Source organism: Ixodes scapularis, unplaced genomic scaffold (genome assembly GCF_016920785.2).
Source record: "Ixodes scapularis isolate PalLabHiFi unplaced genomic scaffold, ASM1692078v2 PGA_scaffold1__304_contigs__length_218370807, whole genome shotgun sequence".
Lineage (NCBI taxonomy): Eukaryota > Metazoa > Arthropoda > Arachnida > Ixodida > Ixodidae > Ixodes > Ixodes scapularis.
The window spans coordinates 128,228,502-128,253,608 of record NW_024609846.1 but is presented as its reverse complement, the minus strand read 5'-3'; positions in this window follow the sequence as shown (position 1 = coordinate 128,253,608).

The window sequence follows — 25,107 nt, the reverse complement described above, 5'->3', positions numbered from 1 at the left end:
CACAGTTTTTCATTAATAAGATCAAAATTGGCTTTATTGTAATCAGAAATAAGCTTTACTTTTTTACTATTGATTGGGGGAGCAACTTTGAGATCAAAATTTAACAACGAGTGATCACTTAAGCCTGGAAGATACGTAAGGGAGGATAGAAGGTCAGGGTGTGTGGACAGAATTAAATCAAGTGTGTTCGCTGTATCATTGACATACCTTGTTGGTTTCATTACCAGCTGTGTCAAATTAAAACACGCACACAGATCCAAAAAAAGTTGACTCTGAGTTGAAACACGTTGAAAAGAAGGTGGGTCAGACCACATGATATCAGGAAAATTAAAATCTCCTAATAAAAAAATAGGAGAACTGGGATACTGACAAACAATAGAATTCATAACGTCATGTAAATCATCAATAAATGTCACTGCGCTGTTTGGGGGGCGGTAGCAGACGCCCAATAAAATTCTTGTGTTATTTAAAGTGATACAAGCCCAAACAATTTCTAGATTGGAAGGAACATCTACGCAAAATGAAGGTATGCTCTGTGATACGGCTATGAGTGTGCCACCCCCATGTCTACCATCTCTGTCAAAACGATATACATTATATGTTTTATCTCCTTGGAAAATTTCAGAGCTGCAGACATGTTTACTAAGCCATGTTTCCGTAAGAAAGATTAGGTCTGCGTTCGTTGAGCTGACAACAGAGTTAAGCTGATCTCGTTTATTCATAACACTTCTTATGTTAGTAAACGTAACTGAAACAGATGGAAAGAAAGTAACATGTTCGCCACCACTTCCTGCACGTAGCTATGACGCTTCTGACAGTGTCTGCGAATTCGAAGATGTCGCTGCCTGATTTTTACGAGCACGGGTGGAATACGCTTGTTCATTTGAACGTACTCGGTCACGGTCGCCCGGAATAGATTTGGCCACTCTTTCGCGTGTGTGTTCGCGCAGCCTGTCACCGTCCCTACCTCTTCCGGACTGGGGAGTGCTAGCAAGATGATCTTGTGCGTCGTTCACGTCATCAATCCCAGAGCCCGTTAGCTTACATCTTCGACAATTTACGTCATCCCACACATACACATCCTGATTAATAACCAACTTATCATACTTAAGATATACTTTATCTTCGGGTTTCTTTTATCTTTAACTGTAGCCCATAACTGTTTCCGGATGTTCTGAATTTTAAGCGAAAACTCTTCCGAGACTGAAATTTTCGTTCCCTTAAATTTCCTTGAGTTTCTTAGCAGCTCCATTTTTTCGTTAAAGTCAAACAAACGCAAAATTATAGGGCGAGTTTTGTTTGGTGTCTTTTTACCCAAGCGATGGATACGTTCGAGGCTGCTGACCTTAATGCCCAGCTTTTCCTCAAATATTCCCGACAAGACAAATTCCCGGAGAGAATTTGGCGTTTCAGTTTCACGTTCATTTACCCCGTATACAATCAAATTATTCCGTCGACTGCGGTTTTCGAGATCATCTATTTTGCTCATTATCGTTGCAACCTGATGATTTAGATTGTTCACTGCATGCTCACAGTCCTCCATTCTTTCTACTGTACGCGAAAATGACTCCAGCTTTCCCTCTATAGAAGTCAATCTTTTATCTGTTTCCGATATGTGCGAGTCTAATTTTCCTTGAATTGACTTTAGTTCTTTCGAGTTTTCTTTTTGACTTTCAATGATTTGTGCCAACTGCTCGTTGATAGTTGGACCAGGGTTCATTTCAACATCCCCGCTCAAAAGAAGAATAAGAAAACAAAACGAGTCAAAACAACCCGCTATACAATCGCACAACACGCCTGGGCAAGGCAGCACAATCAAACATAAACAATCACTTTTCAATTCTTTAGTAGAAAGCTTTCTACTAACCTGGACGAAAAAAGCGAAGAAATTGAGCCGTGGCTGCATCGTTCGGCTGCCGCCTTGCCCACTCAACTTATCATACTCAACTTATCACTCAACTTATCAAGATGAAGCTTCTGTGGCTACCACCTCAGCTTCCAGACAGTGAAATCAAGAAGGTGTTGGAACCGTTTGGAACGGTCAAAGATATAACAAGAGAGAAGTGGAGATTTTCATATCTCGAAGAAACGGACACCCTGACCCGAATAGTGACCCTCGCCCTCAAAGACCACCTCACGGTTGACAAGGTCCCACACACGCTGAACATCTACGGAGTGAACACCCTGGTGGTCATTCCCGGACGACCTCCGCTCTGCCTGCGCTGCAAAGCGATTGGCCACATCCGCAGGCAGTGCTCGACCCCACGCCGCACGGAGTGCTGGCGATTTGGCCATTCGACCGAGGAATGCATTGTTACCTATGCATCTAAGCTACAAGGTAACGCCTCTCCAGTGGCTGATGTGAGCGAACACATTATGGACGTCGATGAGATGTTCACGAAAGACTTGGAACCACAGGGCGAGTCTCAGGGATCCCACGAAAATACCTCCAGTTCAGGTGAAGGGCCCTCGGGTCAACATGAAGAAGCACCCAAGCCTAGTCAGGAAGAGGTCTTAACGCAAGAAACGCCAACTAGAACCAAGGACAACACCTCAACCAACAAAGCCAAGGAGGCAAGAGAGTTGTCCATCCAATCAACTTCGCCTACTTCGAATGAGGGAAAAGACGAGAGGACGACCAAGAAGGCGAAGGTGGACACAAGTGAAGCCCTTCTGATTGAGGAACCTTGCTGCTCTAAAGATGCCCTCGTCGTTAGGGAAGATGAACGAGGGTGTGTGGACTTACAAGAAAAGCGAGGAAAGTCGAAGTTTAAGGAACGGAAAAAGACAACCTAACCCGATCAGAAGCCAACGTGTAAATGACCACAGTCAACCTTGGCACCACCCAGACCAGTACTTTCACCATATGTTCTCTTAACGTTCGAGGTATAAATTCGCGCAAAAAACAATATCAGCTGTTTCGGTTTTTAGAACCGCACAACATCGACATAGTAGCACTCCCAGAGACAAAAGTTTCTGAGGGAAATGTTCTGTTCTCGGCAAACACCCTATGGGCAAGCTCATACGACATCTACCACTGCCCAGCAATTGATTATTCTGCTGGATGTGCGCTCTTGTTTCGAAAAGGTTTTGACTATCGAATGTGCAGTTTAATCGAAGGTGCGGATGCAGGAAGGCTCCTAGTTGCTAGTGCCCTTATACAAGGAAACCCCTGCCGCATAGTCGTTGTTTACGCGTACAATGACCAAGCGCAAATAGAAAACTTATTTAATCAAGTAAGGATACATGCTGATACCAGATTCGATGTTATTATGCTCGGAGATTTTAACTGCGTTTTGCATGTCAAGGACAGAATTCCGAACAAGAAAATTATGGACCCAAGTGTAGACGTTCTCCAAGCTCTGGTTAGGGATTGCGACCTTATAGATGTTTGCACAACACAGAACGTTCTTCAATACACACTTTCAGGGTTCATCACATGCGCGTTTGGACCGAATCTACGTACCTGGTTCGGCTAGTAGAGCACTTAGTAACTACAATGTGATCCCTACATATTTTTCAGATCATTGCCTGGTCATTGTCAGTGTAGGTTCGGATCGAAAAAGAAGAAAGGAAAGACCGCAGTCATGGGAATGTTGGAAAATGAATGAAACATTGTTAGGAGACAATGAATTTCAAAATGCAGTAGAAGGTCTCATACATGACCTTGAACAAGTCAGAACCGGGTGGTGCCAAAGTTGGGATCTGTTTAAAATGAGGATACGGGAACAAGCAATTGAGAGGTCATCGATAATTAGGTATTATGAAAAAAAAGAAGAGAAGCGCTTAAATGGAGACCTCTTATACCTATACAATCTTGAATGCCAGCAGCCAGGGATGTATAAAAATGAAATCAAAAACATTAAGAAACAAATCGAAGATTACGACAAGAAGCGCTATGAAGGAGCTGCTGTGAGGACTCGCACCCTACAACTAATTGAAGGTGAACAGCCCACGAAGAGAAACATTCATGCTGAACGAGAGTACGTTCGAAAAAAGTCAGTGTCAGTGATAAAACTAAATGGTCAAGAAATGACAAACGAAAACGATATTCAGAATGCATTCGTCTCTCATTACGCCGAACTTTTTGCAACAAGTAATAAGACTCCCCATCCACGGCTGCGTGAAATAATAGCAAAATTGCCCAGCTTAGACAACGAAACGAAGGAAAAACTAAATTCTCTCCTTGATATACAGGAGATTACGCAAAACATCACCGAAATGAAAAGCAAAAAAGCTCCCGGTCCTGATGGATTGCCCGCAAGCTTTTATAAAAAATGGAAGGAAAGACTAACACCAATTCTTTGCAACGTTTTCAAAGAATCTTACGCCGAGGATACCTTGCCACTGTCGTTTCGGAAGGCACATACCATACTTATTCCTAAATTCAAGGACCCAATCAAGCTGCAAAGGGTTCAAGGCTACCGACCTATCAGTCTCCTGAACTGTGACTACAAGATTTTTGCTCGAGTGCTGGCTGGAAGACTTCAAACAGTAATAAGTCGAGTCGTCGGCGATCATCAGACATGTTCCATCAAGGGAAGAAATATACAAACTAATCTTCACACCGTACGATCAATGTTGGAGATATGCCAACGTACACAAGACTCTGCAGCTATATTGCAACTTGACCTCGCAAAAGCGTTCGACAGAGTGGACCACTATTTTATTTTTGCGCTCTTAAAGCACATAAATATTGGCGAAATTATTGAAAAAGGCGTAAAGCTTTGTTACAAGGACGTATCGACAAGATTACTTCTAAACGGATCTCTGACAAAATCTATACTAGTTCGAAGGTCGGTACGCCAAGGTGGTCCACTGTCGCCGCTACTCTTCAATGTCTACCTGGAGCCTCTCTGCAGAAACATCATCAATGACAATGACATACAAGGGTTTCGCCTTCATGCGTGCGAAGTCAAACTCCTGGCTTACGCGGACGACTTGGTCCTGATTTGCTCCAACAAACCAAGCATCGTAACAGCGATGTCACATGTCGACGACTACTGCCCTGCGTCTGGTGCTTTGGTGAATAAGGATAAAAGTAGTGGTTCGTGGTGCGGGGAGCGGGGTACAACACCTGCCAAGTTCGTCGACATCGAGTGGACAACGAGCAAGCCGCAGCTTTTAGGTGTGCCACTGAATGTCATGGACAATCCGAAACCCATGTGGGATTCTTTAGAAACCAAAGTCAAGTCAGCCGTTCGTATATGGAAGCTAAGATACCTTTCCACGTTTGGCAAAGTTGCCGTTTGCAATATATTTCTTTTGTCAAAATTAACATACATTCTTCAGGTCATGCACTGCTCTAGACTTACAGTTAACAGGTTTAACAGGATTTTTGCAATGTTTATTTGGAATTCAACGTACGAGCCCATGCGGAGATCAAACCTCTTCCGACGAACGGAGGACGGCGGCCTAGGTCTTGGGCATATCTTTGTTACGCAGCTAATGGCGAGATGGAAATTTTATCGAACACCACAGCACCCGTTTCTAGAAACGTGTAAAACATATTTCTTATCAAAGTACACAGGAACAGCAGTAAGTACAGAGTCATCGAGCAAAACGATCACTTTACGCGGCTTCTACAAAGAGGTAGCAGACACCATTGATTTCCTGAGAGCACGGTTTACCGGTGACTTCTTAGAGACATGTTCCAAGAAAAAGTTACTTAAATGTCTTCTAACTTCTTTGTTTCCAGATCCACTGTACCGATTGGGTGTATTTGCTGCTCCCCCTAACTGCAAAACTGAAGTTTTAAAAAGAGTCAAACGCTTGCCCATTCCACCGAAGTGCAAGTCGTTCTTTTTTCGCTTTCACTCGCGGACAATACCTGTAAAGGAGTGCGAGAGTCACGGGGTTTTGACGTATTTTGGAGCACAAACTGCAGGCTCTGCAAAACAACTGAGACATTCACTCATGCATTTGTGCTCTGTGTTGATGCAGTCTTCTTCTGGGACGTTTTCAAGAGGACAGTGAAAAAAGGCTTTGAAGTCGAAGAAAGTAATTTCCGTTACCTACATTTCGGAGACCAGTTAGATACGGTTCTCGACACATTAGTTGTGATAGGTTTATATAGCCTGTGGAAGACACAGAAAGTTGATACGGACGGAGGGGTTGCCAAACCGTCTTGGGTGAACTTTAAGAATATTGCCACATTCGTTTGTCAGAGCATGCTGTCGTGCTGCGAAGATAATGAAGAATGGAAACAAGCCATAGAAAGCATCAGTCGTTCACCTGACGTCATATGAGTCTGTGTCACTAGACCAGGATTTTAACAGTTTAGGGCCCTCTTTGCCAACTCCCTGTAGAGGAAAACTGAAGTGTGCTGTACATCCTTTGTTTCCAACTATTTCCGAGCTTTCTATTATTTTTTAGTAACACTCTCCTTGTAGAGGTTGACAACCGTTCAATTCTTTCGTGTCGTTGACGCTTTGTACATAATTTAAATTGTACATAGTGCTCTCGTGTATATAGCCATGTAAATAAACACTTTTGGTAAAAAAAAAAAAAAAAAAAAACTTTTGTAGCGCGTCGGCATACGGAACGAGAGGTCGCTGGTTCGACTCCCCACGGGAAAATGAAGAAAACTTTTTTGTGTGTGTGTGTGTTTTTTGTGTTTTTTTATTTTTATTATATCTATGATGGTGGCGGTGGTGTTCAAAACTTTAATTCAGTCAAAAACCCTTGCGAAGCTGCTTCGTTAACGACCGCCCTGGTCCAAAAGGGTTCTAGTGCAGCTGACTACTGAATAATGCAGGTTTTTCTACCTTTCGTGTCGCCGGTTTTAGCACCTTTCGTGACTCGACGTGTTTCCGCTCAAGAACTTTTAAGGTCGTCTGAACGACGAGACATATAAGGCTTTTCCTTAATAAAAAAAATCACATCAACCCATTGACCACGCGGCTGCGGCCCATCATATATCATACGCGAGATTCAACGACAGCTTTTTTTATCGCGACATAGCCTCAAATCGCTCATTTTGTAGCGTGCGAAGTTGCGGAGCCTCCTCGACTTTGGGCCGCTCATTCAGCGAGGCGGTGGCGCATTCCCCCGACTATTTAACCTTCCAGCAAAGTAAAGCAAAGCAATGGCCGCGCGGTCTGTTTGGAAGCTGAACTTCATTGCCGCCGCGACCGTCCGATGCGCACAACGGTTGCGGGGCTCTGGGGGTGCCGTGTCTATAAAAATTAATGTGTCGACGAAAAGTCTGTCCACCTTCCTTTGGTAATGAAAGGCGTAGATGAAGCATATGCGAAACGATGAACCCTACCGTGAGTACGGGTTTCCACGGTGCGTGATCGCAGACGAACGCACAGTTGCCGGTGAATCGGGGACTCAGTGAGTAAAGACAAATCGCGTGACATAGTTGTGTCAGCACCTCGCGAGCCCGCGACTCATCACATGCTGGCAGATATGTCGCGACCCATATATCAATTGTTATTAAACGCCTCTGACGGCGCCGTCAGAATACCGCGAGCAACAATTAATCAAGCACTTTTGATAAATATTGTGCGCAAAGAAAGTCCCGACGGCCGGGAAATAAGGCGCTTTTGATGGAACCGAAGTGAAACATAAAACTTCTGACGACCATTAGACCACCTATGACAGCCATTCAAGAGTGTCCAACAGACCATTAGGCGCCGTCAGGAACTTCTGACGGACCATCTAAACGCATCTGATGGTCCATCAGGACAGTCGGATGGTGCGTCAAGAATGGGCTGACGGTCCATCAGACTTTCTTGATGGTCCATCAGACCTTCTTGATGGTCCATCAGACCTTCTTGATGGTCCATCAGGAAGCCTGATGGGCCATCAAAGAAGTCTAATGGTCCATCAGGAAAGTCAGATGGTCCGTCAGGAATGGGCTGATGGTCCATCAGACTTCTTTGATGGCCCATCAGGAAACCTGATGGACCATCAGAAAAGTCTGATGGACCATGAAAAAACTCTGATGGTCCATCAGGAAAACCTGGTGGTCTTTTCGATCGGGCAGAATCGCGCTGCTAGTCTAAAAGACTTTAAAGCCCAAAAAACATGGACGAAGAAGAGACACATACACACAGACTGGTGCTAACTTTCAACTGATTTAATCTAAACAAACCAGCCAGCAGACGTGCGTGAACACTTTTTTCCATCTTGCCAACCCCATGTGATAAAAGCAACCCATAAACACAAACAACAGATGACAATGATTTAAACATTCGTATCAGTTGAACGTGACAACACAAAACCATCTGGAAAAGAAACGCCATTGCCATTTAGTATAATTAAAAGCGTGCTGACGCAGTTCTCACCTGAGGTCTTTATAAAATACGCTTCAACTATTTCCCTCTCAGTCTTGTTATTTCCTTTTTTATTAAATTTTGTTTATTTCAACAGGGGATCACACCCGCACACATGCACTGTACTGCAAGGTGTACCCCCGATTTGTTACGAACCGCTCTACGATGTTCACGCGTCCTTGAGTTAAAACACCGCCCAGTCTGTCCACCCTTAGCGAAAAGTCGTTCAACATCAGTACACTCGAAGTGTACTGAAGTATACTAAAAGTATACTTTCACTGCGGTCTTTGTACTGATTGTATACTTTAAGTGTACTTAAGTATACTTCCAGTAAAAATGGCGGTGGACTGAAAGTATACTCGTCCGTACAAAACTAGTACTTGTAGTAGAATCGTAGTGCCCGCGGTAAAAAGTAGTTCAAAATCAGTATACAGAAAGTGCACTTAAGTATGCTATAGCTCTACTTTCAGTGCTTGCAATCGGTGTACTCAAATTATAATAACGGGTATATAAAGGGTATATATATATATATATATATATATATATATATATATATATATATATATATATATATATATATATATATATATATATATATATATATATATATGTATATATATATATATATATACTGCGATTTTTAACATCAGCACTCTAAAAACGTGATAGATAGGCCGATGCCGTTTTCACAGAATATTTGTGGGGCCCGGCGGACTTAAGATGAGTAAATAAACGTCACAGTACGTTGTCTAATTAGCTTTTTTAATTGACAGTATAATTGACCATGTGGAATTTTAAATTTTAAAGGGGCTATGAATAAATTCTTGCCCAACTGAAACAATTTGGGAAAAAGTGACGAGTTTTGGGTTAGTCATAGCTAAAACTCTGCCTTTCGTCGCCTGATTAAAAACAGCACGCTGGACAGAGCCCAGGAAGCTATTCTTACGTATTCCCTTCAGTCGAACCGTTGGAAGTATAATGCTGGAGCATCCACCAAAGGCACGCTGTGAAAAGTGTGCAACTTCGTTCATGCTGAATGCGACAGCACTTTATGAGGGTTGTAACTTCACTAGAAAATTAAATAATGCATAGAACTCCAGTATGAGAAGTTCTCGCTAACACAAACAAACATGCCATCACCGATATGCCATGTCAAAACCGCTAAGTCACTCTCCACTTTGCCCGCCCCTGCCGCGCGTGGTTCTTGAATCGAGGGGAAAAAGTGTGAAATTTGATAAATACATATCTGAAAGCCCCTTGGCTGATCCGTGAATAGTTTTGATTGTGTTAGGCTCTAATAACGACTGCCTCTAAAACAGCAACCATAAAAAAGTAACTTTATGGATTTTAATTACTTTAAAAAAAGGTTGCCACGGTTATTCACCCATATGATGTCCGCCGAGTCGCACGACACAGATGACGAGTGCACCAACATAACAGTGAACCCCCAATTTTCCTGAAACCAGTTGATTAAAAAATATCACCGGGTATGGCTGATATAATGTGACCAAAGGGAAGCTTCATTTCTCATTTCACTGCAGACTATGTGGTCCAAAAGTTTCCCGGGGAAACGACCGCCACTGTCATAGCATACTCACGTCGCAAATGCAACATGGACTTACGCCTAAAAAAAAGCACAAATAGAAAAATCAGCTTTATTGTACGCCACGAAAAGTAGCGTTATCTAACTTGTCGATAATTATCTTAGCTAGTCATTTCTATAAATTTTGCAATTGAAAACTTTACTTTTATTTCAAAGATAGCTTTTATTTTCCCTGAGCTCTATTTCTTACCTTTATTGAAGAATAAAAGTTTACTGTAAAAAAAAAAAACTGTTAGCACTATTTGGAAGCTAGGCGATCGAGAGAAATCGCACCAAGTGTTTAATGCTGCTGATGAAAAAGCATGCACGTGATTTTGTTTTCAAAGTGCACCGCCACTTGCGTGCTGCCTCATAGGCTAGTAGACAAATTACGTTTGCAGGATAATCCGGTGATTTTGTAATGCAGGTCTCAGCGCAATATATGCTGTTTTAGATATCTGCATCCACACAAATCAAAAGGACAGGAGGCAAAAGAAACCACGGCTAATAATGGGGACATACGATGCTCCACCTTGCATAGTCGCATGCAGCGCAAATCAACTTCTGAACCGCGTAAGCGAAGTGGTGTTATGAATGGAAGATCGCTCTGAAATTGGCTGGAGAAATCGGCGCCTTCATGTAAAAACCTCAAGCTTTCACCGAAAGTGTTTCATGGTGTAGATTTATCTTGCAAAACTCTAAAACATCTCGATTCACGTGAAAAGAGATTGACAATAGAAACAACGAACAACACCGTCGATCGAGAGTTCCACACTGTAAGAAATCGACGTAAATTTAACGTGTCTTTCCCTCGTCAAAAAGACGGGCACGCTCATTGTTTCAAAACACGAGGTTGCCCTCATTATTTATGTGCCGCGAGAGCCGATCCTTCCAGAAAAGCCGAAATTCCAGCATGCGCTGATGAATCAAAATAACCTTGACGACAAGGGAGAAATTGCTTGAGACAGTTTCGGTTTTACACTGAAAATGAAAACCGAAAGTTTAGATAAAACCTAAGATAGAGTAAACGTTTTGTTAATTTTTAACGAATATAATAAAGTGGCATTATTATTATTAATATATTGATTTGCTTAGTTTTGTCTTAAAAAAAAAAGAACAAAAAGCAGAGACTTTTGAAAATCTGCGCAAGACCATCGCTATTGCAATCAGCTTCCGTTCGGCCGCCGTTGGAGTTCCACAGGGTTCAAGCCAGGGGGGGGGAAGGTGCCGCCGCTTCCAATGCACCCTCCTCAGAATTTACGGCGCTCCGTGGGGGCCGCCATGTTAAAACTTGAGACCAGTGTTGCTGCATCTGTAGGTCGTCTTTAAGTTAGAGCTGACGGAGAAAATCTGGCCACGGCGCAACGCCGATGTACGCTGGAAGCTAGAGCCGGTTTGCTTTCGTTGTTTTTGTTTGGTCGGAGAAAATCTAGCAACAACGCACGTTCAAGTTTCAACATGGCGCCGGTATTGCTTCGGCGCTTCGGTTTGACCACGGTTGACGCGGTTTGCCAGCACATGTAGCGAAGACGTGACCGGAGAAGTGCCCCTGTGATGGTCCCGGAAGACGGAAAGTATCATTCGTAATCGTCGTGCGTGCTTAGAAAGCGAAGGGAGTCACAGGGTCCACGAGTGCGCAACCACAAGCCAAGGTTCACGACGGCGCTCCGTTGACTTCGGCGATCTTGTTCTGTTTGGTGCATAGAGATAGGTTTGGTGCAACACGGCGATGCGACAAAGAGTTGGAACGTTCGTGGTGTGTCGTGCGGTGCTTGGAGGTAGAATCCCATACTAACACGAAGCGCAAATTGGTTATTGTGGCGTTAAAATTCAACGGGTTCAGTTCCGTCGTCGTCGTCGTCAGCTGATCCGGTCCAACTGGTCCGGGGGGTCGCAGCGAGCGCTTTTAAAAGTAAATCTTCCTTCGTTCCGTTTCCAAATGTAGAAGATTCTCGACGCATACCGTGAGTAAAAAGCTGCGGGCGTTTTCAATAAAATTACGTCGTTTTAATTGAACAATGGACTACGGATTCTTGACCTAGACCTGCCGTTGTTATGCTTCGTGTTGTTGGCGTTTGCACAGCGACGCACACCGCCCGAGTAGATGATTCGCTCCTGCAAACGACCGGTCATACAGAATTTCAGAGAAACATAAGTCACCACTGATATTTTCTTGTAAATCTCGTGTGAATTTGTTGCGCTCGTCATGCGGTGTGAATAAATTAGGGCAACGTTTTCTACCTGCCTACGGATGCATGAACTGAGACCATTTTTTACGTAGTGAACGTAGCGTTTTTTCTTTATTTTGGAAAAAGGTGTTGGTGAATTTATTATGGTGCAATCACTTGTGAGTTCAGAAATTGGAGAGAGCGAGCATGCTTTCTCAACTTCGTCACTTTTCTCTCTGGCATTGCCCCTAGTTTCAAGTTGCAGTTTCACTAGACATACCTACTAGCAGGTACAAACTACTCCAAAGCAAATAAAAGACTGGTAAGTCAGGGCGGTGCGGACTCCGTGTTTCGCGCTTTTCGCAAGGTTACTGGGTAAGTGCTTTTGCGAGGTATGCGGAATACGCAAACGATTTTGTTATGCCCGTCGGTTGCGTCTCTCCAGCAAAACGAATAAGATGATCTACAAAGGCGCAATCACAAGCCAATATTTACGATAACAGTGCATTTGATTCGGTGGTACGTGTAGTTGTATTTTACCCTGCTTTCTGCAACAGCGTGTCATGACGAAGAGCTGGAACGTTCACGCGGTTTGTGCTGGGCTACCGGTTGACCCAGGGGCGGATCCAGAACTCCGTTTTTTTTTCTTTTTTTGGAGGGGGGGGGGGGGCGAGGGGGGAGGAAAAATCTAAACTCTAAAGCAAGATAAACAGGACTCCGGTTGCGCCTTTTGTTTTAACCGCCGCAGAACCACACTGTGCCGACGGCCCCTAGATGTGCGCCGCTGCGCCGACTTTTGGTTCTAACTTCTGCCGGAGTGGTTCTCCAAGTGTGTGCGCCTGCTAGGGTGCGGCCTACCCTATTTCGAACTCTCGTCCTTGAGTACCGAGCTTCCTACCACCTGGCAGGACGGGAGTTGGTTTTATTTCGGGGAATCCACCCATGTCAAATCGCCCTCCAAGAAGGGGGCGGGGGTTGACTGTTTGGAGGGTAGGCGGCCGCCCCCGTCGCCTCCCGCCTCCCGCCTCCCCCTTGGGTCTGCCCCTGGATTGACAGAAGCCCGCGTCGCCCGCATCGTGAGTGCACTTGGGCTGTTGTAGTGGCTCTAGGCTGTTGATGCTGAAGCCTTTCATCCGCGGCTTGCCGTCAGCTGATCCGGCTGCTCGACGGTGAGGAAGCGGCGAAAGTGACCTCTGAAGCAAATCTAAATCCTTGTTCATCTTGTGGGATGCTGCGTCGTGGTGATGAGCGAATCCCAACATAGAAAAGGAACGGCGGTTTTATTGCCTCGGCGCCGTCGGTCGACGGACGTTCCTCTGTCCCGCGTGACTGTGTAACAAGCGGCCGTGCTTCCCTGAAGCAGACGACGACGAGGTTTTATAGCGCCAAAATGCTGGTGATTGTGCGTCGCCACAATCTAGTTATCCGGTGTCAAAGTGTGGAAGGTGTCCAAGTGTACTGAGGGCGGGAACTACGAGCATTTTGCCTTGCTTTCGTAACCGAAACTAGAACAGCGAGATAACTGCCTCGCGTACTCCAAAATGATGGAAGCAATAAGTTGCTAAAACCTGTTTTTAGGGTTTCAAGCCGAGTAAACAAGACAAATATAATTAAACTTCGTTGTTTGTATGCAGGAGGACTTATATAACACAACAATACATTCTTTCCAAAACGAAAAAGAAAGTAAAACTTCGTCCGCCGTATATGGCAGCAACTTCTCCACTGCGAAACCTATGCTGGCAACGTAAGCGGTTTTAATATGGCAGCCTCCGCTTTGCGCCGCGTTCCCTTTCCCTCCTTCCCCCCCCTGGTTCAAGCATCGCTTCTTTTTTTCGTTTTAGCCGTTTTAGCGGATATTTTAGATAGCTTACTTACGAATACCGTGTTCCATAATAGCAAGCGATTACTGAGAGCTGTGAGACGCAGGGATGCAAGTGGCGGACAGTCATGGCCGACTGGTGCAAGCGAAGGTGAGGAAGTTTCTTTTTTTTTTTCTGCGAAGTGCGCCGCTGTTTCAAACTTTTTCTTGTACCGTGTGCTTGCTAAGCTATGCTTGACTCTCACTATGGTCTACCCGGTTTTATTTCGTTATTTGAGAAGAGCGTATTTTCAAAATGTATGGCTCTCTCCGCAGAGTGAGAAAGATTCGCGTGCGGCGGAACCGAGAGCCAGCCGAGGGCCTGTCCTGGGCGCCGTCCCTACGACGGTCGCCCGACGACGCTTTTCCGGAGCGTTCAAGTACAGTCTGACAGCAGTTCAAGCAATCACAGGTCATGCTAGTTCTGACGTGTGGTCCCAACAGTCCCTCGCCAACGATTTGTTTCATAAAGCGGGAGCTGAACTTGCCAGAAAAGCCCCGTGGCGGCTAAAAGCAGACATGTGTCGCCATCGGGCGCTCACACTACACACATATTTCGGAATTATGGAGCCATCTCTTGACGGAGCACCGAACTATAGCAAATGACGGGTCTCTTTTCTTTTCTGTGCAGACGTCACAAAGTACCCGCGGTATTTGCATGACCTTTGCGGTCTCTGAAGTTTTTATGGGAGCTTCTTCGAGGCGATATCCTACATAAATCTAATCTGACAATAACTGAGACTCTCTAATAAATAAAAAAGGCGCCTTGTTATAACTTTCACGCATCCAAAGTCTTCCTATTTCAAGCTATAATTTCTTACCGCCTTATTGACAAGACATACACAAATTGCTTTAACTATTATTTCTAAAGATATTAATGAGATATCAATGTTTAACAATATAAAATGAAAGACCAATGCTGAATAAAAAAAAAATAATCGTAAGAAAACTTGCAAATTATAGCTTTGATGTCTCTGGGCAACACCAGGCGAAAATTCGAAAGTGACCTTATTCCTTGACCTCTATGGATTACTATAAGGAATCAATAATATCTGCCTCAAGTAAAACGGTCACAAATCGTAAGATATTAGTGGCAAGAGAAAAACACTTTCCCATATTTGTTGTCGTTCAGCCGTTCCCGGTCGCCGCGTTCTTGACGACAAACTTCTTTTTTTCTTTTTCAGCTCTATGCATATCTTTTGATTAGATGGAGCTGTATTATCTATCTTGAAGACTGTTGCCAGAGTACTAGATTTTAAACAAAAACATTATAAAACAGTAAAAGCTATTAAACAACCGAAAAGTATTGTTAGGCGGTTTGCATTTAGGTTGCATTCGTCAACAAAGGTTTAAATTTACCGAGTGGTTTGAAAACAAATTTATTTGCTTGAAACTGAAATAACGCAGAAAACTTATGACGGTTCCAATCAAAACGCCCCTGGCACAAAAGGTTCAATAGATCGAGCTCTAAAAGAAGCTGTAGTTGTTGATAGGGTCGCACACACATTCATTTCGAGCATACACAGAAAGCAGTTTCTTCGTAAGGCGCGACCAGTTTTTCAAAAATATCCGGCCAGACTATTGCTGCTTTGAATCCAGTATAAAACAAAAGAAACCACATGCATATTTTTCACAGTTTTATGTTACCGATTTATTGATGAAAACGTGGAACATATTTGTACCACTAACTATTTATGTGATTCATGAAAGTGGTGCGCATTCGGGAAAGTGGAACATATCCCGATCGAAAAGACCATCAGGCTTTCCTGATGGACCATCAGAGTTTCTTGATGGTCCATCAGACTTTTCTGATGGTCCATCAGGCTTCCTGATGGACCATCAAGAAAGTCTGATGGACCATCAGCCCATTCCTGACGGACCATTCGACTTTCCTGATGGACCATTAGACTTCTTTGATGGCCCATCAGGCTTCCTGATGGACCATCAAGAAAGTCTGATGGACCATCAGCCCATTCCTGACGGACCATTCGACTTTCCTGATGGACCATTAGACTTCTCTGATGGCCCATCAGGCTTCCTGATGGACCATCAAGAAAGTCTGATGGACCATCAGCCCATTCCTGACGGACCATTCGACTTTCCTGATGGACCGTCAGACTTCTTTGATGGCCCATCAGGCTTCCTGATGGACCATCAAGAAGGTCTAATGGACTATCAAAAAAGTCTGATGGACCGTCAGATGCGTTTAGGTGGTCCGTCAGAAGTTCCTGACGGCGCCTAATGGTCTGTTGGACATTCTTGGTGGGCCATCAGAGGTGGTCCGATAGTCCATCAGAAGTTTTATGTTTCACTTCGGGTCCATCGAAAGCGTCTTATTGCCCGGCCGTCGGGACTTTCTTTGCACACAATGTTTATCAGTTTGGTTAATTGTTGCTCGCGGTATTCTGACGGCGCCGTCAGAGGCGTTTAATATAGCATTTGATATAATATGGGTCGTGACATATTTGCCAGCATCTGATGAGTCGCGGGTTCGCGTGCTGACACAACTAATATGTCACGCGCGATTTCTCTTTACACACGTACGTGCCCCCGATTCACCGGCAACTGTACGTTCGTCTGCAATCAATCATACGCACCGTGGAAACCCGTACTTACGGCAGGGTTCATCGTTTCGCATATGCTTCATCACGCCTTTTATTACCAACGAAAAGTCGGTAGACTTTCCGCCGACACTTTGTTTTATCGACACCGCATCCCCGAGCCCCGCGACCGTTGTAGTGCGCATCGGACGGTCGCGGCGGCAATTAAGTTCGGCTTCCAAACAGACCGCGCGGCCATTGCTTTGCTTTACTTCGCTCGAAGGTTAAATAATCGGGGGAATGCGCCACCGCCTCGCTGAATAAGCAGCCCGAAGTCCAGGAGGCTGCGCATCTTGGCATATGCTACAAAATAGGCGATTTCAGGCTATGTCGCGAAAAAGAAGCTGTCGATGAATCTCGCGCCGACGAAACGGTAGGCCGATAAAGCGTGGAAGTGTCAGTCTATGAAGCGACGTTCGAACTTACTTCCGGGCTTAGGGCACTACTTTAAAATGTGACGAGCATGCCGTTTACGATGTGATATGTACATTTCGTCCTTGGGGTCTCTTTTATTTTTAACAACTCCACGCATGTTCACCAACATTTATCTTAATTCTCCGTTTGTGATATACGAGCCGTATGCATTAAAGCTATGGAAAAGAATCACTCGGAATTTAGTTAGCATACATATGAAATTAATTTGTTGTAATGCAAACTCGCAGGGAAATAAAGCACATGCAATCATATATATGTAATCGCGTTTAGTGTTTAAACCGAAAAAAAAAAGTGTTTTGTCCCCTTTTTTTTTTTTTCTCATGCCCCGTTTTGGGTTGAAAGAAGACGCGTCTAAGTATTTTCATAGAAGTATGCTGAAATCATTATTCAAAACTCAGCAGTAACCGGAAAAGGTGAGTGTTTTTTAGACCGGTGGGATCAGCACTTTGAGAACGGTGACTCGATTCGAGCTTTACAGCCGAGTTTAGCGAATACTCAAGATACACAGTGCTTGAAAATGTGGCGTCAGTTGTCTTTCAGCACTCCCATGAGATTGACTGGCCGATGTTAGCTACTGCAGCCCTGTGTCTCCTCAACTTACCAGCCTAAAGTATGAACATCGAGAGGGTGTCTTTTTCTTTAAAATCAGGGTGATAAACAGAGAATGAACGCACATTTCCGAAGGAAACTTGTGCAAGTATGTGTGTATCAATTATAATTAGACAAAGTGATTGCCCCATCAGTGAGACATAAGATGCTACCCGATAGGATATCTCACTCGTCTGGGCTTGTAGGTGCATTGTTTTTTCTACCATGTTTTGTAGAAAAAACATTCAAGAGTTTGTATGTGTTCTTTTATTTAACAGTATTTACAGTATTTTTGCCATTGTATTTATATTCGTGAGCATGTGTTTTATTTTGTGTTTCCCTGCTATAATGCTTCGATGCTGCAGGTTGTTTCTGCAAATAAAATAAATAAATAAAAAAAGTAAATAAATACTAGTAGACACATGTCTAACAAAAATATCTCATTTTTATTTACATCTGTTGTAATGTTTGAGCCCAATCAATTAGTAGTCACCCACAGCACACAAAAGAACAATCAAGATGAATACAATATAGTGTTGAAATAAATGGAGATAGCGACATATTCGAAGACAAAGCTATTAGGCAAGCAAGCTGGTTGTTCGGCAGACTAAAACCTTAGACGGGGCAAGAAAGGAGGACAACAGAATAACAAGATCTGTCAGTCCTCTTTTGCCTCCCTCTTGGGTTTTATGATGCCGGGCGACATTCACGAAAAACAAAATGATAAGCTTATATGTTCCCAAATGCTCACAAAAAAAAAAAAAAAGCAGACACGAAAACTTGTTTAGAACAGAAACTGAAAACGGTATGCCGACTTTGAAAAATATAAAAGTTGAAAGCAGCATGCTGAAAATTCAAACAACCCGACTTTGGGCAATCTAATAGTCATTTCATCATAAAGTGGCCTTCAGGTTTGCAGTCGTTTCCCTAGTTGAGCATCAACTATAGCAAAATCATGCAATAAAAAGTAATGAATAAAAAGATTGCCTGTATCATTGAAGCAGATAGGTACTCAATGTAAGCTAGATTACCAGTAGTATGGTAACAAGTCTATTCACATTTCTGGTGACAATTACAAGGCAGCATCTGTATGATCCAAAGTACTGCACAGTCCCTATGTGTAAATTGTGAGCATACATAATAAAATAAATGTCAAAACTATATTACCCGTCAATGCCGTTTCATTTACCACACTATGTACAAAAACAAAGTGCCATGACTCATTCATATAGCTAGAAAATTTGCAAATCAGTTATGAACAGACATTTTTAATTTTAAAAAAAACTTAAACTTGTGGGCTTCACAGTTGAAAGCATGCTTAAATATATCAGAGCGACCCATAGTGCACAGCCAATGGCTTCATAGTTGAAAAGGAAAAACCAGATATGCAATGCCACATGATAAAAAGAATCAACAAAAATGAGAAAACAAACCACATGTCAGCATCAAGTGAAACCACCCTATCAAGATGCAAGCAAGTTAGGACAACTACAGAACTGAAATGTATCAGACACTATACTAATTTTCACCTCAAGAAGAATATTACAAGAAATTATGGCTTTATGTAGTGAATTAAGATACTCGTACAAAGGTGAATCGTAAAGACTTTGCCCGTTTTTTTTTTAGCCAAATTACGGCTATAAATGCGAAGTCAACATATTCATTCCCAGCGGTGGACCTTTCATGGACCGTCCCGGCCTTCCCTGTTGGTAGCTCTGCAGCACAGCGCTGCTGTCAGTTGTTGAAGATGGCAGTTGTGCTTCACACATCCACGGCGTACGAGCAACAAAGTGTGATTCGTTTTCTATGGAGCGAGGGATGAACACCCATCGAAATCCACAGGCAAATGCAGCCCACGTGTAGGAAAAGGTGTCGCTTTGAGAAGTGTGAGGTGGTGGTGGTGTGACTCCACAATAGGCCGTGAAGTCTTGTATGACAATGAGCATTCGGGGAGCCGGACGAATTCTACCACAGTGGCATCTCGAATTTAGTGCTGCGATGGGACAAATGTCTAGACCGGTGCGGGGACTTTGTGATAAAATAGTGTAAGGTATGTAGAATAGTATGTATATTTGTAATTACCTGTATGTACCTTATTTTGGCTAATAAAAATAGGGGCAGAGACTTTATAATTCGTCCTCGTATGTGCATTTAAGATCAGTCGTTATATCAATACATGCATCTTTGAAATTAAAATAACTGTCTCTTTGGCACAGGTATTTCGTTTCAGGCTCTTAAGCACAAGGGGTTCAAACCCTAGGTAATTCCTTCTCAAAGCCGCCGTTAGGATATTGCTCAAGGTCTTAGTTCCTTTGCAACATAAATAATCAATGCTTTCAAATTCAAAGCAGTATTTTTCTCTACAACCAAATATTCTACACACTTTTACTTGTTTTTTAGATAAACAGTATGAATGAAATCATAATGCAGAGCAAAACCATGTCAATTGCAGCATTCCCTACTTTATAAAAAAAACAATATTGCACTAGTCTTGATGTTATTGCCCTGCATTACAAAAAGGAATTCAGTCATTTTCCCTCTTAAAGGGCAACTCCGCTTCATTTTTTATATTTAGAAAACTATGTAGCCCTCTTCAGTATCATATAGGAAGACCCCATGTCAAATATTACGATCTAATTCCGTATATATATTTAATAAACTGGCCAGCAAACCTTCAAGCGAGCCAAGTCGCCGAAATCTGCCAACTCTAGCGTGCGGCGCGAGGCGCAATCACCAGCGCAGTCAATGCCACAAAGATGGAGCGGCCAACGTTGAGCCACTACGTCAGAGCCATGCATACGTCATTTTCACGTTTTGCTTGTTTTTACTTCTCAGAGCGAAATTGGACGACGACGTCATGAGTTTCTCCTCCCGGTGTTGGCTGACCGGGCGTTCACGTGATCACCGTAACACGGATGCGCCTGGGATGCGCTGCCCTGCGCGCTTATCGGTCTGTTTCTCTGCTCCTTTTCTCCTCTTTCGTCTTCTCCCCTTGCCCCTCGCCCCCGCGTCCAAAAAAAAAAAAAGACCTTGCTTGGTTTTTTGCTCCCTCCCGAACGTCACAAGACCACGTGGTTCGACGTGACGTGCCATGACTCTGACGACCCGAGACCAATGTTGCCTGACGCAACCGAAGTTTCGGTTTCGGTATCTGCTGATGTTTAAATTAGGATTACACAAATAATATTCCACATTTCGCGAATCCGAAGACGTAGAGTTGTTTAGTAGTGCTTTGTGAATGTGAATCACATGGAAGCCTAAATTTTTCGGAATTGAGCGGAGTTGCCCTTTAAAAGAAATTTGAATGTTCCTCCTAATCTTTTTTTGCTTCTTTCTGTTTAGTCTAGGCAATGTGGGTTCGGTCTACTGCACAAGTACATTTCACCATCCTGCTGGATGAAAACACACTGATCTACAATGTCAGCAGGATGGTAAGAACACAAATTTGTATCGGGGGGTGGGTGCTCACACTTTTGGGTGTACCTAACTTCCCCAAAACCACAATTTGACATGACTAATTCCTGACAGACTAGCACAATTCTCTTTACTGGAAAAGAAAACGAGAGGATACTTTCTAACACACAATAGTTACCATCCATCATCTTAAGGTATGCTGAACAAGTTTTTTGTGGGCGGGCATAGCTAGCTGTATGAAAAACAACCGTGTCTACAGAGAGGCGGTCATATGCAGATATCTGAGGTAGAGCCCCATACTTTTGGAACAACATTTGCTCCACAGACTCCCTCAACCTAGGTGCTCTGGGGGCACCTAGCAGATGCACACCAAGCTCGGGCTTGTGAAGAATCTGAGTCATTTTCTGGCACCTCTGAGTGAGGGAGTCTGAAAGATGCACCAGACGCTTCGCTACTGTCAAGAATGACTGCATGATGCAGCGCTCTGCAATCTGCTGAGGTACACCCTGCGCAGCAGTGACGTGCCCCAACAGATGTCCATTTCCGTTTTCAAAGGGGAATGTCGAAAATCCCCACAATGGGCCCAGCATCTCTACAGATTTGGAAAGATGAAGAAGCTGGTGTACATTAAATGTGGCTGCAGATTGGCCATACAGTCGAACAATCCGTTCTACAAACCTGAGAAGAAGTTTCTCTGCCTCTGCAACATGAGCATCCGTCACTCTAGTGCCAAGCAATAAAAACATTGCTTGGCACAGCAATGAATAATGATGGAGATACCGAGCTGGCAGGATGTTATTAAGGCAAGGCAGGGAGTAGAATAATAACCAGTATTGCCACTCATTGGCTTTCCAATGAGCTCTCTCACTTATAGGCCGGGGCAACCTACAGAATGAGATGGGAGGCCGTATCTGAAGGATGCGAGAGTTCAATGTATCTATTGCACCTCCAATGTAGTACGGAGCCCCAGTTGCACTCAGCCACAGTTCTGTTAACTGCTTTGTGACGCCCTCCAGGACGCAGTGCATGTAGTCCGGGGGCAGGCACCACACGAGGTCGAATCCCTTCAGAGGAAGGAGCACCGAGGGGCCCTTGATGCCATTGACTGGCTGGCCTTGACGGAAGGCTGCCTTGGTGTCCTTAACAACGCCCGTGTGGGTGCGGTCCTGTGCAGGGCTTCCATGAAGAATATATCGAAGTGTCCCTGAAACAAACAAATATGCATTATAAGACCTGTTATTAGAGTCTTCCATAAGATATATTGGGAAATTCTTTTCGTAGCGTTAGGTTTTGGCTGAGGCACTCGCATACAGCCAAGTTGCTCCACCTACCATAGTATGCCGTGCATCCGCCCATACCACACTAAGTGCCCATACCCAAATTTGTAAGATCTGAGAAAATATGCAAAGTACATTCATATGAAAAATTGATGACCGGACAGGCACCCATCCTCCATTTTTTTGCGATTATCTCTAAACTTTGAGTGGGTGCTCGCCCAGTATTTTATAGTAAGAACATAGGCTTAGGCAGAGCTCACCAATGGCTCTACATGACATTGGATACATCACAATCAAGTAGGCAAGCTACTTGAAGGAGAGCTTGCAAAACGGAGAAATTAGTGTGCCCAACTAATGCTTTCTGAATTATAAAGGTGCCATGTGATTGAATGAGTGAATGTGTGTTAATCTGGCCTGAGCATGCCTGATTCACATGTCATTCTTCTCAATGGCAACAAGACCGAGCTTGAAACGAATATGGCCAATCAGTGAGTGCTAAAGTACACCTCCAGTTGGTTCACACATTGACACTGACTGTGCTGCATTGTGCTCCAGACCACTATGTGTCATAGCGATCCACCCAGCATCTTGTCTTCGGCAATCATAATGCAGTCACTCACTCTCAAAGCACAAATGTGGGAATTAGCCTTTACAACCGTTACTTATATATTGCCGATGAAATGCAATTTCACTTGGGAGCCGTGAATATCACCCCGAAAGTGGAAATAAACCTGTTGCGAGTTGAACGCTGTCCATGTCTCACGTGTGCTTTTGTGAGTGTCCTTTGTGTTGCTTTGCATTTGCAAAACCAAGACAAAATAAATTAACTGTTTGTGGGAATCGAACCTGTAATCGCTATAAAAGATTGAAAATGATGTTAAGACGCTGTCACTTCAGGTACTACTACTCCACAAATTTTTCTTATTTTTTATCTTTTGAGGCACAGGAATCTTGTTGGCTGTTTATTGTGATGTATTTTTCGAGCCGAGTGTGGGGCTGCGTTTGAGCCACGCATAAAAGCTTTTGAGAGTTCCTTTACACAGTAAACCTATTCTAGAGGAGAGATAAAAATTATCAGAAAATGATCAGGAAACATTAAGTAAGACCTTCAAGGGACCATGAAGGCAGTTTCGAAGTTTTATTCGACGATTGAAATGGATGTCAGGCACGCCTCAGATACTGTTGACCAAGTTCTAGCCCGAACAGAAGTTTGGGTGCCGCACCAATCGAGCAAACAGGCGCGGTAATAATAGCGCCGGGAACGATGCCTGAGACCCCACCGAGGCGGCGGCAGAAAGGTGAACTAAAGTGTGCCGAAGCGTGACGACAACAAGCTCCTCGTCTGGCGATTGGTTCAAACGATAGACGCGCTCTTGGTTTCGATTTCGGTGGTCAGATGTGATGAAAAAAGTTTATTTGAACGTTGGATAATATTTTGAAGTTGTAGTTGGGAATTAATAGGTTTCATACCGTGTATAAAAGCATAACCTGAAGCGATCCCTCCGTTTGTCACTGGTTGAACGCATCCCGCACTGCTACCTCGGGCGCGTAACAAGCATCAAGCAACCATGGACAAAAAAAAAAAAAAAGGTACGAGCGCCGGGGGCGGCGGATTTTTGGTTTTGGTTTTGTGCGTCGTCTCGTGTTCGCTTTGCAAACTCTCACCAATCATGCCACGTTTATGTGCAGTAGTAGGTTGTGCGAAAGGTCGGCTAAAGACATGCGGTCGATCGGGCGACGTTAATTTGCATAAACTGCCGACCGATGCAGCAATGCGCAGCATTGCTGCATCGGTCGCCAATCCAGAGTTCTGCGTCCTTAGCAGCATCTCCCGTTCAGTCGGCGTGAGGTCGCTGATTGGGAGCTCAAACTCGTTTGCGAGCGCGGCGTTGTCGTCCATTTCTTCCAGGTTTTCTTCACAGACCGCCGTGCACTAGAGCGAACCACAGGAACCACACTGAGTGGGCACTAAATCCTACCGATGCCGACAGTGCTCCCTGACGTCACTTCTCTTTCCAGAGGCGAAAAAAGGAAGAAATCTGAATGTTTGTTTCGGTTTCGCAAATTTATTTTCAGGTCCAGAAATAAGAGTCACAACGTTCTAGAAAAAATTGTTTGGCATGCCAGGACCCCAATGCTTCCGAAAACACCTTATTTATTAAAAAAATTAAATTGCCTTCATGGTCCCTTTAAGATATGAAATCTGCACTTCACAAAGGATGTTCTTAAGTCATACCCATTAATGAGAAAAATAAAAGCTAACTCTATTCCAAAGAAATTTGTACATACCATTCACGAGTGTCCCCTCCTCCAGACACCAGGAGCAGCCGAAGTAACCATTGAACTGCTTCATGTTGAGCAGCACTGCTCGTGCAGGCGAGTCCACTGAGCAGCAAACTGCGAAGACTCTTGAAATAATGGGATCCCCAGCATGACTCCAGATGATGGATCCAATCTTGACAAACTCTTCTACAAACGTCCTCATGAAGAGATGTGCTGGTGGGTGTACCTTTGCAAACCACAGTCCGCCAACGATCACATTTCGAAACCGCAGATGTATTGGCAGCTCATTTAGTATGACCTGAATCGGCCACACCGATGATTTACTCGATTTGAAAACTGGCGAACCATCTGTGTTGAGCGTCACAGTTACGTCACTCCAAGCCATTTCCATTTGTCTCCTGATGCTCTGATACAATCTCCCATCGAAGATGTCAGTGTAGATGCCAGAGGCATCAGAAAAGGTCCTCTTCAAAGTGTGGCAGAGGGGTTCTGCCAGTGCTGAAAACATACTGTGGAGCTGCCTCTTGATGTCGAATGTCAGGAAGAAGTGGCCCTTTGCAATCAATGTCCGTGGTTGGTAACTCTCCTTGCATGACTCACATGTCACTTTCTCCTCAGGC